Source organism: Dioscorea cayenensis, chromosome 5 (genome assembly GCF_009730915.1).
Source record: "Dioscorea cayenensis subsp. rotundata cultivar TDr96_F1 chromosome 5, TDr96_F1_v2_PseudoChromosome.rev07_lg8_w22 25.fasta, whole genome shotgun sequence".
NCBI lineage: Eukaryota > Viridiplantae > Streptophyta > Magnoliopsida > Dioscoreales > Dioscoreaceae > Dioscorea > Dioscorea cayenensis.
The window spans coordinates 11214503-11231227 of NC_052475.1; the positions used below are offsets into that span (position 1 = coordinate 11214503).

Sequence of the window (16725 nt, forward strand, 5' to 3'; positions counted from 1 at the left end):
GAAGAAGATTGTACGTGGGCTATCTCCCATCTCTATTATTGATCCATGTGAAGCCTGCTCACTGGGAAAACAAACCAGAAAAGAATTCTCGAGAGGTGTGGCCACTCGTGCAAAAGTTCCATTAGAATTGGTCCATGGTGATCTTGTAGGACCAATGAAGACCCTAACCATTGGAGGTAACCTCTATTTTATGCTGTTAACTGATGACTATTCCAGGTATTGCTGGCCATATTTTTTGAAATTAAAATCAGAAGCACTGCAACACTTCAAAACATTCAAATCCTTTGTTGAGAAGCAGCACTCCTTGCCAGTGAAAGCTCTCCGGACTAATATGGGAGAAGAGTTCATGTCTTTAGAATTCAAGGAATTATGTAACCTCAATGGTATTCTCCATCAACTCACTGCTCCGAGATCGCCCTAGCAGAACTGCGTTGCGGAGAGAAAAAATCAGACTGTCACCGAGATGGCACGAACTATGCTGCAAGAGACCGGAATGCCACCGGAATTCTGGGGAGAAGCAGTGGCGACCGCTGTTTTCATCACTAATCAATCGTTGACTCGAGCATTTGAGAGTCAAACTCCATTTGAAGCTTTGACTGGGTCAAAACCCAGATTGAACTTTTTCAGGGTCTTCGGATGCCTAGCTCATTGCCTCGTTAACTCACAGCAACGATCCAAGTTCGATGCCAAGTCATCACCATGCGTCCTGATTGGATACTGTGAGGGTTTGATGGCCTATTGGGTGTTTGATCCGGATTCAAAGCGCGTATACATCAGCAGGAATCTTCGCTTTTTTGAGAATAAGCACTGGGATTGTGCCAGCTCAGCAACCTCAGTTTGTGCGCCACCTGCTGACAAGAATGAAGAGAATGTGATTGAATCTCCACCGTTGGAAGCAACTGATCAACGGTCTGAGATTCACCCTCTTCTAGACAGCTCATCTCCAGCAAACTCAACGGACACCACCAGCAACGGCAGAGCTCCGGCGAGGTATAGAAATCTCACAGAAATTTACTCTTCGTGCTCTTTTTCTTTGACAGCTGCAGACCCATTAACTTACGATGAAGCTAAAACAAATCCCGAGTGGATAGTTGCTATGAATGAGGAGATTAAAGCTATCTGTAAAAACCAAACATGGGAGTTAATTACTCTACCTGAAGGCAAGAAGGCGATCGGCTTGAAATGGGTGTTCAAATCTAAATTCAAACTAGATGGAACACTGTTAAAGAAGAAAGCAAGAGTTGTGGTAAAGGGTTGTGCACAACGGGAGGGTGAAGACTTTGATGAAATCTTCTCTCCTGTAGCCCGAATGGAAACCATTCATCTTTTCATGGCACTAGGAATACAAAGAAGATGGAGATTGTATCAACTCGACGTCAAGACTGCATTTCTAAACGGAGAATTAAAGGAAGAGGTGTATGTTCATCAACTTGATGGTCTTATCATCTCAGGAGAAGAAAACAAGGTGTATAAGCTTCAAAAGGCTTTATATGGACTTCGCCAAGCTCCGAGAGCTTGGTATAGTTGTATTGATTCTTAATTTACTCAGATGGGATTTGTTCGAAGCCTCAATGAACCAACAGTGTACAAGAAGCAACAAGACACTGATATTTTGTTGCTATGTTTATACGTTGATGATATTGTTTATATGGGGTCATCTGAGAGGATGATAAAGGAATTCAAAGAGGAGATGATGAGAATATTTGAAATGACTAATCTCGGTCAATTGAAGTACATTCTCGGATTAGAGGTGATTCAGCTTAAAGACTCACTATTTGTGTCTCAGCACAAGTATGCAGTGGATTTATTAATCAAATCAGGAATGATGAATTGCAAACCAGTGGCCTCTCCACTGAATTCAAATGAGCATTTGCACTCACAAGATAATTCTGGGAGTGTTTGTCCTACTAAGTATAGAAGTATTGTTGGTAGACTTCTGTACTTAACTCACACTCGCCCAGACCTAATGTTTGCAGTGTCTGTTGTGTCTCGTTTCATGAATTCTCCATCCACACATCACTTTGGAGCTCTGAAGAGGATACTGAGGTATGTATGTGGAACACTAAATCTTGGTTTACTCTATACTACAAGTAAGAATTTCAGCCTGGTCGGACACTCAGATAGCGATTGGGGGAATTCTCTAGATGATAGAAGAAGTACTACAGGATGGTGTTTCACTCTAGGTTCTGCTGTCATTGCATGGAGTTCAAAGAAGCAGGCCATTGCAGCCCTCTCCAGCACCGAAGCAGAATATATTGCTCTCATTGCTGCGGCTTGTGAAGCAGTTTGGCTGCGCAGGTTGTTAGAGGATCTATCTGAGAAACAATCAGGATCATCAGTGATATATTGTGACAACATCTCTGCTATCTCTATAGCGAAAAATCCAATCCATCATGGTCGAACGAAGCACATAGATACACGTTATCACTTCATAAGAGATTTGGTTAAAGATGAACAAATTAGTGTGCTTCATTGTGGTACAGATGATCAGCTTGCGGATGTGTTCACCAAGGCTTTGTGTTATCAGAAATTTGACTTTTTTTGGATGCAAACTTGGTCTAAGTACTCTTCCTGATCAAGGGGAGGATGTTGGAAAAACTGATCAGGAAATTGGAGACAAATTGATGTGTGGGATACTGTTAAGAAAGACTGAATAATAGTGTGATGCACTTTGGTTATTTTCTTTGGCTGGTTATTGTCTGTATGTTGTTTGGATTAGTTCACTTTTGAATCTTTACTGTATTTCTTTTGTTGTATTAGCATGTATTATGTGAAATGCTTGAGTGGCATTCACTATCATGTATCTTTATATTTTCAGTGTTTTGAATGAATGATAGAATCAACTTTGAATTATCAATTGAATAGGTTTTCTCTTCATTTGAGTGTAAGATTAAGTGTGAGATAGTATCTGTCTTGCTGACAGGTTGAAGAACTTGATATTCTTTAGTATTTACTCTGAAGGTCCTATCACTAATGTCTCTGAAGAAATAGTCACTGATATGAATGAATTACATGTAACAGAAAGTGCTGTTGGTGAAGAACCTGGAAACAACGAGTTTGTGAAAATGTTGATTCTCTTCTCGATAAATGCCTTTTACAAGCTCTATATAGAAGTGTCAAAGATAAAGACCTTCCCACGCCTGGGAGCATGTTATGGTCAAGTCATGTATTACCTTGCCGGTCTTCAGGGATCACTTTGGACATTGAGAAATCATCTCACAAGAAACTCTCCTGCTGAGCTGATTTCAGCCAAGGAAGACAAGTATAAGAAAGAGATTGTGTTATTAGCTATTAACAGAACACATCCAGACTACACATTCTTCAAACCAGAGAAAAATATAGAAACTATTGAACCAAAGCATGAGATATCATCTAGTGAAGGCTTTCAGAGTAGATCGCAGTTTGAGGTTGCTGAGATTTATAAATCTAGTTCATATGTTAATCCAATCTTAACTTTTGTTGGAGCCGAAGCGATTGGCATGGTTAAAAGGATGCAACAAGAAAATATAAGACTTAACTATGTGACATTTCTTGCAGTCCTTAGGGCATGTGAGTACGTAGGTCAGATTGACCTGGGCGAGCAGTATTTCAATATGATGACTGATCATTATAAGTTACAACCATAGCTTGAGCATTATTCATGTATGGTGGATTTAATCGGGCGAACGAAGGGGAGATCATGAAGCTGATCAAATATTGGATCAAAACTTTGAGGATGACATAAAACAAATATTTAAGTGTCCACCCGGATATATGTAATCAGCTTCATATATGAGAATTAAGTTCCACTCAGAATTTCTCAAATTCATCAAATTAAATGGTTTAATATACATGAAAAGCAAAAGCAGGAGAAATAGACTAGCACATCCTACTTTGTACGTAGCATACCTTGAAGATTTTAGGAGAATAAAAAAAAATAATGACTGATCTCCTCGCTTTTAAAGCTAATTAAAGAGTTGTTAACATTATCATCCTCGGTATTAGTACGGAGTTGATTTGGACCCTCTGCTCTTGTTTTTTAAATCACATGTCAACCGAACTCTTCCTTTATGATCTACTAAATTTAAGATTTATCAAGTTCAAGCCATGTGAAATTGCTTCATGAAATCCTGTAAAAAATGAAATCATGAAATCATGTACTAAATTTAAGATTTATCAAGTTCAAGCCATGCGCATGGGCCACGTGATAAAAAAAAAAATCAAAAGAACGGGGCCACTATGAAAGAAAAATTTGAAAAAAAAAAGAAATAATAATAATAATAATAATAATAATAATAATAATAATAAATGCACGTGAAATCTCCAAAATAAGAAGCATGTATGGATGGAATATGTAGTGCATCCGTTGTCATTATATATAAATTCAAGAAAATAAAAAAAAACTTACCATGCACATGGAATTTCGAAAATGAGAAGCATTCATGCATACGTGCATGAAATGAAAAAATAAAATAAAATAAAATTAGAATTACAAAAAATTGAGAAGCTGGATGAAAGTGAGGATAGGAAGAGACAGAAGGGACCACTTGTCCAGAAGTTTGAAGGGTTGTGCAAGGTCATCAAGGATGTGCAGTGGACTCACTGTGCTGCCTGGTGGCCAATAAGTATGGTTGGACTGCAAACATGGAGAGGATTAGAAAGGCCCAAGCTTTATAATATTAAACATTAGGAAAAAGATAGGATCAAGAGGTGCAAGCAATCTGGATGTTTTAAAAACAAGATCAACAGAATATTATTGTACATGGGCATAGAAATAAAATTTTCTGAGCATTAAAATGACTAAATTCATCTTATGGAATTGTTGAAAGTAATAGCATGCAAATAAACAAAGAAAAAAAATAATAAACAAATAAAAAATATATGAGAAATGATATATTATAGTGATGGGAGAGAAAGAATGAGAAGTATTAAATGTGTCTGATGAGCATGATATAAAATAAAAAAAAATTCATTATATGCATGCATACGCGCATGATAAAAAAAATAAATAATAAAAAAATGAAATGAAAAAAAATGAGAAGTGTGCATGCTATATACTCACATGCCCTCTAATAAATAAATAAATAGAATCTGTTATGATAAGTGTGGATTAAAATAAATAAAAAAATATGGAAATGATATGCCAGCAAATAGATAGCAGAGGAAACATGCACTGTATGCATGGAGAAAACTTATCCTGGGGCAACCAAAAATAAATAAAAAAATAAAATGATAAATAAGCAGCAATAAGGGTGCTTATCTTGAGGTGTTGACTAAATTTGTCTGAAGGCAGCAATAAAATATATATATATTTTTTAAGGTGGCAGTAAAGCATGCAACGTGGTGGTAAGGCACAGGTAGCGGTGACTTATTCATTTCAAAACGGCAACAAAAAGTATAAAAAAAAAAATTTAAGGCGATCGTGAAATATTTATTTCAAGAAAGCAAAGTATGCAATGCGATGATGACGCACATGCAGTGACATATTATGATATACATATATATAATCAAAACCAAAGCAACCAAGTCAAGATTCAAGATATAAAAAAGATTATATAAATCGACAAATGAGCTCAGTGGTTTCAAGACATCAAAAGTCGAACACCCAAAAATTATAAACAAGTCAATATTTGAAAATTTATATAAATCTACAATTGAACTCAATGGTCTCAGGACATCAAAAGTCGAAGACCCAAAGAGCTTCACAAGTCAATATTTGAAAATCTATATAAATCGACAATTGAACTCAGTAGTCTCAAGACATCAGAAGTCAAAGACTCAAAGAGTTTCACAAGTCAAGAAGGAAGCTTCACAAGCATAAAAGCCGAAGCTTATAAAAATAAAAATCAAGTCTATGGTTCATCAACATGGAGAAGTCATAACTTGAAATTCAAATCAAACTCAAGATGCAAATCAAATCCAAAATGCAAAACGTCCAAGACATTAGTTCGGATACAAGTCCATAAGTCAAGATGATTGTCAAGATGATTTCAAATTTCTTGTATTTTCAATGAAATCTATGAATTTATATTTATTGAAATAGATGAAATTTATTGTCACAACTTGTTTCCTTATTCACACTTATTTCTTAATCGGAGGTTCCTGTGACAATGTCCAGGGTAATTAACATTAAGGGCTTGCCTTTAATGGAAGTCATGAACTCATAATCTTTTGAAGTCATAAAAAAAATTAATTTGATTTGTGATCCATGCTTTTTAACCGGTCTAACCCTAATCAAAGGCCGGGTGAAAAGAAAGGAATCCACAATTACCAATGGAATTCTATTACCAACGGAATTCTAATTCTAATAATGTTTATTACCCGTAGAATTCTGTCTCTGATAGTATTTTTTATTTTTATTTTATTATTAATTTTTTTTGCTTCATTTCCTTGTATCACAAGTAAGTTCAATCTTTCATCATATCTTAAAACATGCTCATATATAGCCAAAACATGAATAAGTGAAGTCATATGTCAATTAAACTAGTTATGAAGCACCCAAGTTGTATGAATCACTCTCTCATCATTCAATCTTCATCATCAGTGGTTTCTTCTTCTTGATCTTTGTCTTGTCCTAAGTTGAGAAAATCCAGCATTTCGAGCAACCGTTGCAAGATTTAACATCTCAGTAATTTGAGACAAAAATGTCTTGATTCGTTCCGAGTCTATGCTATACTTTGATGTGAGTCCTCCAAGCTTTGTAGTTTGTTCTTCACAACCTTCACTTCTTCTCATAGATTATCAACTTCAGCGGAAGAATGTGGAGTTTGATCAACTAGTGGATGACATGTTGAGTAGGATGCTTTCACAATACTATTGGAAAGAGAAAATAAACTTTCTCCATGTGCCGTTGCCCCAAAACCATATATATAAGTGCATGTAGTCTCTATTTCTCCAATTACGTCACACCAAACTTGCGAGTCAAATTCAGGATGACAAGATTCATTGGCACCATATTTCTGCCTCATTGAGGAATACAAAAATATAAAACTTGCATTAGTGCTAGATTAAACATAATAAAAAAAATTATAAACATATAAGAAACATAAATTTTATACAGATAATTAGAAAATAATTATGAAATAAAGTTAGTTACAATAACAGATTTAGACTTATTATCAACATAATCGCCAAGGCCCTTCTCACATTTGTGGGTACGATTAAACGCTTTGTCATATGTTGGTTTCCGACTTAATTGTGTTGCCTACATGTAAATATGGAATAAATTACTCATGATCATAAAATTAAAAGAAAAATGTAAAGCATAAAAAAAAAGTTACTTTAAGCAATAAAAATCATGTCTACCATCCTCTCCGCATGAAGCAAAAAAGGAAATGCTTCCATCTTTTTCAGTGTTCCTATCTTTTTTGATAATGCTTCCATCTTTTTAGTGTTCCTATCTTGCCTGGCTTTTTAAGATCAATTTTTCCATGCTTCAGTATTCCAAACATTGTCAATTAATCAATCTCAAATATCAACTCTTATGCAACCTTCATTATAGCCTTTCCATTAGGCAACATCACTAACACCAAAATGCTTCTTTGTCTGACTCCTTTCTTCTTCCATCATTCCTTTAAATCGTTCTTTACATGTAGTATCCCAAATTTTTTTGAACAATATATTGTTTTCTACGGGCCACACAAATTTCTCTTAACAAAATATATGTAATTCAAATGTTACCAACACAAGATTCAATCCATAAGAATGATACAATATATTCAAAGTGCAAAGGTAGTAAACTATTTGTATGAAATAGAAGCTTGTCAAATTTTGGGTTTCTAAAGACAAGTATTGTATACCCAATTGATCTACCTATATAGAATATAATTTCCATTTTTCACAAAATGTTGATGCAAACTAATAAATAAATACTCTACCAAAATATATTTAACAGAGAACATATATTCAAGATGCATTTCTATCCAAGAAGACAAATACAAGAGGAGAGTCAAATTTAAAGCACAAATTAAAAACAAGTATAAAATTATAAAGGAATAATCCTTAGAATAATCCATCTATTACGGTCAGATTGCCCTTTTAGTCCCTCTATTATGAAATGATCCATTTGGTCCCTCTATTTTCCTCAATCAAGAAATGTTGATTCTTGCCCTAACAATCGTCTTTATCACCATCCATTTTCAATGATGTGGCATCCACCAACACTGACGTGGCCATGTTTAATATAAAAGAAACTAATGAATGGCTTAAAATATTGGTAAATTTTCCACATAATTCCGGATCTTGCTGACGTGGCATCCACTAACACCACATCATTAATGATCATGAAGACATGGCATCCACTAACACCGACATGGAAACCTTTACTAATATTTTAAGCCAATCATTGGTTTCTTTTATATTAAATGTGATTAGGTTGGTGTTAGTGGATGCCAAATCAACAAAAATGAACAGCGACAATGATTGTCATTAGGGCAAGGACTGAATTTTCCCAATTGAGGAAAATAGAGGGACCAAATGAGCGCATTTCATAATAGAGGGACTAAAAGGCTGACTTGACCATAATAGCGAGGGACTATTTTGAGGATTATTCTAATTATAAACATATTCAACATGCATTTCTATCTAAGAATATCTTAATACCTTTTGTGAAAAGAAGATAACATGAATATTTAGATATGTAGTTCTTATTAATATAATTCAACAATCAAGCACCAAATTTCATGTTTTGTTGATTGCCAATAAAAAAATTCAAATACATAGATAAAATGTATGTATTAAAAAGAAAATATGAAAATTTCTATCGAAGAAAACAAACACAAGAGTATAGCCAAATTTAAAACAAAAATTAAAAATAAATATGAAATTATAAGCATATTCAACATGCTTTTCTATCTAAGAGTATCTTGATTTATAAGAACTTTTAGTAAAAGAAGATAACATGAACTTTTTGATATGTAGTTCTTATTAATATAATTCAAAAATCAAGCACCAAATTTCATGTTTTGTTGATTGCCAAAAAAAAAATAGTAATTCAACTACATAGACAACATGTTTCTCTTTAAAAAAATGTGAAAGTTTCCATCCAAGAAGACAAACACAAGCATAGAGTCGGAATTAAAACAAAAATTAAAAACAAGGATCAAATTATAAACAAATTCAAGATGCATTTCTATCCAACATCAAAAACAAGCATCCAATTGACCTACATAACATGTTACTCACAAGCATATAAGATACTATTACAAACCATAAACAAACACATAAGTATCATGTACTACATATATTTAAAAATATGTAAAAGTCTAAAGTTGATACGCACCTAAAATTTTGCCCACATATCTTCTTTGGTATCATTAGGAGTTTTTTCCCATGTTAGCCATGCATCATTGAAGTTAAGTCGTATAGATTTTGTAATTGTTGTAACAATTTTAGGATCAACCAAATTCCTACAATAATACAACAAAATAATATTAGCTTATATTAGTGACATACGGTTTTAGCATAAAAACAAAGAATTGCAAATGAACATACTCATCATGTAAGGTAAGTAATGAGGACTCGATCATTAGGATTTGTTGGTGTAGTTATTACATTATTTGAACCTCTAGAACATTTCCTTGCTTCTGTATCATGGGTAAAAGCATGCTCAATTACTCCCAACCTAATATTTGGATTTTGGGTCTCTGAAACCTTTGTTGATGTAGTTTGTGAGTCAATTGGATGGTTCAGCAAAGGTAAACTCTGCAATGGTCATGGAGTAGGTTTAAACCATGCTCCCCATGTTTATGCACCTGGAGGTTCTTCAACTGCTCCAGCTCCAAAGCCTTTCTTAACTTTAAATTTGCTTGAAGTTTTTCCTTTGGGTATGATATCTTAAAAATAAAACAATATACAAAAAATTAGTACTCATCTATAAGTGAATGACTATTTTTTTTTTTTTGCAAAAATGCTAATGGTAACAATTTAAATCAATCAATTAATTTCATCATAAAACATAAAATCTTTCCCGTTAGGCATGATATCTTAAATAGAACAATAAGATACTTTTTTAGTAATGAAGATTGTCTACTATAAGTGCATAAATATTCATAAACAAAAAACCAATAGTAATAATTAAATCTATCATAAAGTTTCATCATAAACAGATAAATATATTAAGGGGTAATTTGGTTAACTGGAGTAGAAATAGGGAGGAGTAAGATAGGAATAGAATGAGGGGTAGTGGAGTAGAACTGAGGGCATCTCCAATGGAGGACCCAAATTTCAAATTTGGGGTCAAATTTGGGTGTGGGTTGCTCCACCTGCACCCAAATTTGGGGTTTGGCATAGGACGACCCCCTAAAGGTCACACTATTGTGACCCCAAATTTGGGGTCCCATATAAATATTAATTTTTTAAACAATGTTATTTTTATTATTATTTTAATTAAAATTATAAATTAATAATTAATTAACATAATTATAAGTAGCCATTATATATACAATATTAATTTATGTTCACTTAATCACTTTAATTAATAATAAAATTATTAATTAAATTTATGAAATAGGAATAGTTAAAATTTTATTGAAAATAACCTTAATAAAAGCTAATACAATGCAAGAACTAATTATATTAAAACTAATACTCTAGTAAATCAGCAGCAATTTTGCCTAGATTGTCGAAATAGTTTTCAAAGGGATTCGAGGTTGAAGGAGGTGGTTGTTGAAAATGTAATAATAATAATAAAAAAAAAAAGATGTGGAAGGAATATTTTACGAATATGCTTTTTTGGGGTAAATTTAGGGGTTTGTAGTTGGAGTATAATTTATTGTAGTAGAACCAAATTTGAAATTTGGAGTAAAAATTTGGGGTTATTGATTGAAGATGGCTTGAGAATGAAAAATGTGTTTAGTTGGTAAGGTTAAAAAAAAAAGTAATTCATTGGGAATAGGAAAAGTAAAAAAAAAATATTATAAAATGACTCTTATGCCCTTATGCAAATAAATACTATTATATATACTAATGCGTTATTTTTAATGATTTATTTTTAAAAAAAACATTGAAGAACTGTAACTAATTAATTATCATAAATAAATATTTAACTTTAATACAACAATTTTGTTCTAAATTTTTGGATTTAAGTATTAAAATCATTAATTAGCTATTAACTAATGGTGTTAATTACAAATCAAAATAAGGAAACTTCCAAATAAAAGATGTTACCCATAATAATTATTTTTTTATATTGTTTATATTTTTACATTAAAAATTAAAGAGTCTATAGCACAAGAACAACAATGTAATAAAACAAAATCAAAACAATTAAAAATACCTTGTGAAATATCACATATTATGCATGGCATTAAAAGAAGCTAACCTTATTAATTACAATTTTTTACATTTTTTACATTTTTCCATACACAATTAAATATTCAATAACACAACAACAACAATAGTTGTAATAGGTCTATGAAAAATCAAACAAGTTCACAAAAACCTTACAAAATATGACATATTATGCATCACTAAAAATGATAACCAACATTATAAAAACTTTGCAAAATCAAACCAATATTATGCAATGATAGCCAACCAAGATCAAGAAAAATGAAGTGTATAATTTAAACACATTAAACAAACACAATGCTCTTTCAATACAATTCATAAAAAATCCATAACATGCCACATTAAACTTTAAAACAAAAAATACCATCCAATCAAAGTAAAACAAACTAATGAGGTTACATATTGGTTGATCTAAATGACAATCTTGATCACAATACACGAGATAAACACATCTTCTTGTTGTCTGGCAAGTCCAGAAATATTTTCATTCGGTCGTCATCTTGAGGCAAAATCTATAAAATGAATATAAAAAATCATTATTAACAATTTTAAGAGAAATCATGGAATAAAAAATAAATTTTGGTTACAAAAAACCTGTAAAATAAACATCGCCTAATGATTAGAAAAACCATCAATCTCAAAAATTACTTGTGGCAACATTTTCTTTCATTTCCTCAATTTTAGCGGGAGCATCCTCGCGTGCCTTCTCATGTGCTTCACAGGCTTCATCACGAGCAGCAGCATCGGCTAGTATCTTAAATCCTAGACCAACCAGTTCAATGAAATTGTGTAAGTTTTGGGAAATTTTCTCTATTGATGCATCCACAACACTCTTCCTTCTTCGGCGTGCTCTTGAGGAAATATCATGTTTAGATCATTGCAAAATTACAAAATAAAATTATCCATACCTTGACATACTCATCATATGCATTTTTTCACATTCAATAGTGCACATCTCATAGTTCCAAACAAATCCACTTATTTGCAATATATCAGCTATGACAGTGACTTTGCTTCCAAATAATTTAATCCGAGACTCTATGTTAGGTAAAATCTTCAGTATACTTGTTGGAATCTTTTTTTTTTTGCCATTATTTTTAATTATGCAAGGTACCCATTCTTAACCCATTTTTGACCCGCTCACATTGGATTTGTAGATAGTTCAACTAAAGCATCAGTCAAAGCTTTATCTCCTCTACAGTCCAATAGTATTTGTTTTGACCCCTACCCTTGGATTGTGGATCTACTTCCATCTAAACAAAGAAGAAAAATGAAAAGAAAAATAACATACTATGTGAAGCAACTATAATATATGTTGTGTTCATATACAACAATTAAACCATATGGAAGATAAGGGTCTGCCACATTCAAAAATCCAAGTGTATATCTAAATTTTGATAATTATCATGCATTTGTAATAGTTCATATTTCTAGGAATTTTAGGAAATTACATTCATTTTTGACATTCATATGTTTAGTTATTCAAGGAAGTGATATCCATTGGGGAAATTTGTATTTTCCTTATTAATAATTTCCATTTTGACTTCTAAATTCTATTGAGAAAGTAAAATAAAAAGATAATGATTCAAGAATAACACTTGAAAGCTAAGTGTACAAATAAGGTCCAACTTACATACAAGAATAAAACAACAAATTTGTCGACTAGTTTCAAAATTTCTTCATTTTAAACATAATTTCCACCATCAACTTTGAAAGTTAACCGTAAAAAAAACATGTGAAACACATGTGGAACAACTACAATATATATTATGTTCATGTACAATAGTTACAAGACAAAATCATTAACAACTGCATTATGCTCAAGTTGACCGCTAATTGTTAAACATATCCGTGGCCATGTCAAGCCGAAATAGTGTCCACTCATCTTGTGCGCTTTCTTCTAGGGTTACATTACCAACATTATCTTCTATAGGATCTTCTACCATTTCTAATAAAGTTATGAGGCAAACAACAAGCATTAATGATATATTGTTCAGTGACTATGTTATAAAAAACTTGGGCTAAATAAGATTTTCCAATGAATTTTCTGAAGATCGAATATCCTTTCAATTATGTCTATTGCGCTAGCATGTTTCATATTGAAAAATTCTTGAGGTATAAGTGGTTGATGCCCATCAGCCCAAGAACTTGAGTGGTAGCTTTGTCATCAAAAAGGCGCAAGATAACCAGGGTAATTTGCATATCTAGCATCCACTAGATTGTAGAGACTTAGAAGATAAAGAAAAATTTCTTATTAGCTAATGGTTCATAGGCCATTTATTAGTAGGTCTCCAAAAGCAATAAAAACATTTTTTTTTTTTACCCTCAGGAACCTTCAACCCATTAGGCTTTGTCATGGAATCCCTAAGAATCCGATCACCATGAGTTGATCCTTCCCATCCATACAAAACATATATAAATTGCATATCTTGATTGTAGATGGCGAGGACATTTGTAGTAATTTCATATTTTCTTGATCTATATCTTGGTCGATCAATTTTGCATACATTTATACGTATATGTGTCCCATGTAATGCTCCAAGAGAACTCTACATTAAATAAAAAATGAATTATTAGTCACAGAATATCTAGAACTAACAAGTGAATTCAACCTAAAGTCATTTTAGTTTTCAAGTGCAAGTTTTGGTTTCTTCAAGAGAACAAAGTGGAAAAGAATAACTAACTTCACATAGCATGGAAATGACGGTTAACTGTCTCACCTGATCGAAGGAAGTTAAATTTAATTACTCTATTATTGACATGATATGCTATAATGTTCAAAAATATTGCGATAATATCTTGGACACCAACATTCATTATGCCTTGTATCCCACTGATTATAGTTAACAATTGACACAAATAATGAAAAGAACGTCGATACATAAGTAGCTTGTCAATGCACTAATATCACTTTCAAAAACTAAATGGTAGATGTGCTCATGTTGTTTGCGGCGTCTAATTGATGTTGATGAAATCTCATGTTCAAACATTCTTCATCATGTTAATATGTAAAAGTAGCATATGATCATTGCACAATATAGCCGAAGTTGTTTAAGCCTCGTCATGTTATAAAAATCTAAGCTAACAATAATGTGTATGTCCGAGTTAACAAATATATTTTGAAGCAATGGAAAAAGGGTCAAAGCAAGTGCTATTTGACTATACATAATGACATACCTTGTCAAGTTTCCCCTTTGAAGACGTGTGATGTGAAAAGGCAATAAAATATATGGGGATGCAGTCTCAATTAATCTGCATTATAAAACATAACAAGTGTTATAAGTTTTCATCTATCCTATAAATATTATAAGATTTCATTAGTATATATATATACATCTCCATTTGTCTGATAAGGCAATGATATTATAAGCTATCAGACAATAATCTCAATTACAATATTATATGAAGTGTTGTTTTCAAATCACATATATAGAGATCATAATTATTTATCAACCCATACTCATCCATGCCACTATATTTCTCCATTTTTTTAAATTTTCCACATTTTAATTGGAAAATAAGTTTGAATAATATATTCTTAATCCTATACTTAGTACTTCCATTGCTTTAAAATTGAAGGTTCATTGCACCTAACTTGATTTTGAGTTTTCACAATAAATGGAAATGGAATAAAAAATTAAATAATTTTTTTTTTGCATATATACCCTTGGAAACTTCACAGTTTCATGTGTAAAAGCAAAGATAATATTTGTATTTATACTCAATGAAAATCTAATATTTGCTGGTATACAAATAATATTGTTGTAGTATACAAAAAAAAACTATAATTAACTATTTATTAAATTGTAAGAAAACCTAAAATATTTTTTACAAAGTAGTTAAACAAAAAAATTTGTAAGTGTACATGCAAACTTACAAGTTGGTATGGTTATATATGTAATTTTTTTGAGGAATAGTCATATACCCACTGTTATCTTATGTAGTTTAGGAAGAGGATTCTTGAAGCATGAAACAATCTTGACACTCATCCTTATCTTCAATAAGAGACAACAAAAACAACCTTGGATCACAGAGGAATTTGAGATCTTTGGATTCACTCGAGCTTGGAATCATCTTCATAGAAGGCCAAGTCTTCATGTGGAATGGGGGCAGAGAATTGAAGCCAAGATCTTAAAACCTTTGTTCAAAGGGATGCATAGCACGATGAGGAAAACCTAATTGAAAAGCATTTTATATTTAAGGGCATAATTGTCATTTTCAAATCCACGATTGTGTAATCCGCCCAATATGTGGTGATTAGGACTCCTTCTCTTACACGTGACTCACTCGCTCTTCATTACTCTCCCACTCGCATTGAGGCATACCCAAACAAGGGTTTACATTCAATCACTCCTCATTCCTACTCTACTCTTGCCAACCAAACATCCCCTAAAAGTTTCATAATAAGATAATATTATAGAGTCATAATTAGTAACCCACTATAAGTGCATAAAAAAAATTCCTAATAATAATAATAATCATCATCATCTTCTTTTTCTTCTTCTTCCTTTCTTATTTTCCCCCATCCTCTAAGACTTCATTTACTTCTTCAATATCACCATGAACAAGTATTCTTTCATTATCAAGATCTTCTGAGTAGATAACATTTCTTGGTGTAGACACTTCAACTTCTTGGTAAATCTCTTCACTTAAATCGAGGACTTCTCGATCACTAGTGGAAAAGCGAAATCTACTTTTTGCATGGTTTTGAATACAACCCACCAATTCTATTGATGTCGAGTTCTCGAAGGATAAGGGCTATAATAAACATGATGACATTTGTGCGGCTAATACAAATGGTTCACTAGTAGCAAGTACTAATTTATAATTTACTTCCAGAAGACCATGGCGGGGATCCACATGAACTCCTTTATCTATATCAAACCAATGGCAATTAAAAAGAACAACTCAATTTCCAATCCCAAAATACTCCAGTTCAATTATATCCACCAAGACACCATAGAAAGGCCCAATCATAATCATTGTAATAACTCCTTTTCATGCATACACTGCAATTCAATGTCGACCGATTATGACTATATTCTTTGGTATGAAACTTGAGACCATTCACAAAATACCCTTAGTAGCATATTACCAAATGAGATGGGCCATGAGCTAGTTGAGAAATACGAGAATCAATTTCAGAGAAATGCTCTTGTAACAAAAAGGAATATCAAATTTCAATAGGACGACATTTATGCTAAACTAGAATGATTATAAACTACATGTAATTTAATACTTACATATTGTTTAAACTATGATGTAAATGTGGATTCTCATATTTTATTCCAATTCATTATCAGTAATATGTGGTGTTCCCCTTCTCACTATCTCATCAAATATCCTAAATCATGTGATATACAAGTTAGGGTAAGTAATAATTTTCAATACTACATAGTTGAATACAAAGAAACAAATATTATTTACTCAATGTATGGAACAATTTCTTCACAATCC

General features: G+C 32.4%; 1 long non-coding RNA gene across 1 annotated transcript; it reads right to left on the minus strand.

Annotated features, from left to right (window-relative positions):
• Positions 1-11838: 11838 nt before the first annotated feature.
• Positions 11839-16121, minus strand: LOC120260834. Its single transcript, XR_005536505.1, has 3 exons — positions 15290-16121; positions 14446-14520; positions 11839-12030 (listed from the first exon to the last, which is right to left on the minus strand). It is a non-coding gene; the product is annotated as an uncharacterized LOC120260834 (long non-coding RNA).
• Positions 16122-16725: the final 604 nt, after the last annotated feature.